Genomic DNA, 3,496 nt, shown 5'->3' with positions numbered 1-3,496 from the left:
GCTTTCATTGTTATTACCAGTGCATGTTATTTCATATACTACATTGTGTTGTTGCTCTTTTTGATCTTGTCCTTTGTTTTAGTAAATATTTTGTTTAGAGCATTGTGGTTTATGCGCATGTATTATGTTGTTGTTTTTTATTGTTCTTCGCAGTGTTTTATTGCTTGTTAGGCCTGGTATATATGTTAAGCCAATGTATTTTTTGTTGGAACTTTCTGCTTCGATTTTTATATTTTGGTTAGGCTGGTGAATCTTGTTAATTGTGTTCTCTAATAGACTATCAATAACCCTGGCATTCAGTAAGCGGTCTCTAGTCACTAATAGTGACTTTTGGTGGTGAACTCGGATTTTGAGACTATTTGGTATTCAGTACGCTGTCTCACGTCTCTAGTCTCAAAAAATAAGTCACTAATTTGTCAGCTGGCTAACAGCAGGTCACAAAAATAGAAGTATGGAGGAAAAGCTTATTTCATTCCACTTTATTAAACAAAAACGCGAAAATGAAGCGAGGAAATTTGTTCAACAAGAATTTCATTAGGAAATAAACCAAAATGCTTTAATATCATACAAATGTATTGAAAAAAAAAAAATTATTTCTTTGTTTTTAAAACATTAAAATCTAAAGATTGTTAAAAAAATAAAACTAATAAAAAAAATGCAAAAAAAAAAATAAAAAATCCTCTACGCCCGAGGAGGACTTGAACCCGGACCCTCTCGGCTGCCAGCCTAATGCTTTGACCACTCGGTCATTGCGACTCTTTGAGCGGCGCGGCAAAAGGCATACATAAACGCTATCAGTTGATTGTCTGTGTTTGCTTTCACCACACGTTTTTGATGAACTTTTTGTGACTCTCTCCTTCTGAATACCCAAATCGCCTCAAGTCACAAAAATAGTCACTAATTGCTAATCTCAAAATTAGTGACTTGAGATGAGACTGAATTACTGACTGCATTTGGGTAGCTATTTTTGCTCAATATTGTTTTAATTCTTTTATTGTTTTCGTCAGTGAATTCTTCGTCACTTAGAATATGTATATTCCTAATGAGGCTGGCCGCGGTATTTACCTTTTGTTTCCAAGGCTGATTCGAATGAAAATTAATGATTCTACCCGTCGCAATTGATTTTGCAAACCAGTTCAGCAATAATTGGTCTCATCTTTTGTGCATTTCTACATCTAGGAAGGCTATTTTGTTGTTGTTCTCTTTTTTCTACTGTGAACTGTATTTTTGTATGTTGTGCGTTTAATGTTTTCAATATCTCTTCCACGTCTTTTGTTTTGATTATCGCGAATATATCGTCTACATATTTGGTTATCGTCGCCTGGGTAAAAGATTGTCGTATGTTAATTTCGGTAGGTTGTGGGAAATCGCGATTGAAGTTTGGAACACAATTTCTCAAAAACGCGAAAATAGATTCTCTCCATAGTCTCTGAAAATGTTACTAGTGCAAAACTCTTAAATTATTTAATTTTTAATGTTTATTGTTAATTAGTTTTGAGTTTTTTAAAAAGATTTTCTTTAGTAAAATGTTGTCGTAAGCGTCGTTTGTCCACAATTTGGCAGCCACTTTGTATGAAATACGTCAAAATGTGATCAAAATTTCGCCATTTCTAAGATATTGATTAGTTTAATATGACTGCATCACTAACTAAATTTTTACTAAATTATCGAAAAAATTGTAGTCAATATCTCGGAAACTAAAGGAGATATCTAAAACCTGAAAACACCAATCGAAAGACCTTATTTCAAAATATATAATTGCATCTAAAACCAAAAATCGTCAAAATGGCGCTTACGACAATCTTTTACCGAGGCGACGTTATGTATTTGATATGTATATTTTTTTGCTCTACTTCAGCTATGCTATCGTCTAATATTTTATATAGCACAATGTCTGCAATGGTTGGCGATAATGGGATCCCCATGGGCATACCATAAATTTGCTGATATAGGGTGTTATTGTGTTTGAAGTAGTTGTTGTCTCTTAAGTAAAACTCTAACATCATCTGGAAATAATTTTTTGCAATGTTGGTGTAGTTTTCCAATATTTTTCATTTTGCATGATAATTTGTATGGCGAACTGCGTCGGGATATTCGTAAATAATGAAATTACATCAAAAGATACTAGAATTTCATCTGCTTCTGTGACATCTTGGAGATTTTCTTTTAATTGATAAGAGTTTTTTATATTGTATGTATCTGATTTGATATTTTTTAGAATATTTTGAAAGTTTGTAACAGTGACTATTTGCGGATGACGATATTGGTCGGAGAGGTGTGTTGGGCTTGTGGATTTTGGGGAGGCTGTAGAGTCTGGGTGCATTTGCCGCTGCACATGTCAACTGTAGCTTTTCGTTTAGGTTAATTTTCTTCTGTTTGTATAAATCATTTATGATCGTATTGTTTCTTCATATTAACTTCTGGGTGGGATCATTTCTTATAGCTCTGTATGTGGTTTTATCATTCAGCAATTCCATCATTTTGCAATCATAATCAGTCTTGTACATCATTACTGTTTTGTTACCTTGCTTGGGTTATTACAATTTGGTCTTTGTGTTGGCTTATAAATTTTTTTGTGTCCTCATATGTTTTCAATGGTGACAGGTAATAAGATCAACGGAAATAAGGTCAATTGACTTTATTTCCCACCCTGGTGCGAAATAAAGTCAATTGACATTATTACCTTTTTAAAAACGAAACAAAATCCATTGACATTCTCTTTCAAACATTAAATTTGCTAAGCTTCGCGGCGGCCCGCGTTAGCGCGCCACAACGCGCGCGCCGCACTCGCGCCGGCCCCCCTTCCCCCTCTCCCGCCGTGCTGTAACGTAGGTAGATTTATTTTTTGTATACATTGAAATAAAATTTTTATATATTTTAAACATCGAGGGCTTATATTCAATAATACCCTCTATCTGCACACTTTTCACAAAGATGAGATTCTGGTATAAAAATCCACCTAAGCTTTAACTGTCATCAGTGATATTAAGGTTACCTTATATAACGACAGGTAATAAGTCCCAGATGGTTTCTAAAATCCCAAATTAGTTTTTGTGCAAATTACAGATAGAGGGTATTAATGAATTCAAGCCCTCGATATTTCACATTTTTATATTTGTAAGTTATCGGAAGCAGGGATGCCAACTTAGGGAACGTACCCATACTACGTGACCCGTTCAGGGAGGGGGAGGGGGATCTTCCAAATACCACACTTGGTCACAGTGGGGGGCGGGGGGGCTTAGGTTTTTATCACGTAGTCAATATCCACTAAGAAAATCTAGCGTTTTTTTCGAGCTACATTCAAATATGGCGCGCAGTGTTTGTCGCTTTTTAAACCCACAGATGGCAACACTGACGAACAGACGTCAGCTAATTGAAAACTGATACTTAGTAGCATTTGAATTCAAGGCGAATTTATACAAGGTGGTAGCAAGAATAAACAACAACAACCACATGTATTTTGTATTGCGGGTGTTATGTCAAATCTGAATTCGCC

Source organism: Rhagoletis pomonella, unplaced genomic scaffold (genome assembly GCF_013731165.1).
Source record: "Rhagoletis pomonella isolate Grant_MI unplaced genomic scaffold, Rhpom_1.0 Rhpom_scaffold_00037, whole genome shotgun sequence".
In the NCBI taxonomy this organism is placed as follows: Eukaryota; Metazoa; Arthropoda; class Insecta; order Diptera; family Tephritidae; genus Rhagoletis; species Rhagoletis pomonella.
Note: the sequence above shows the minus strand (reverse complement) of the source record.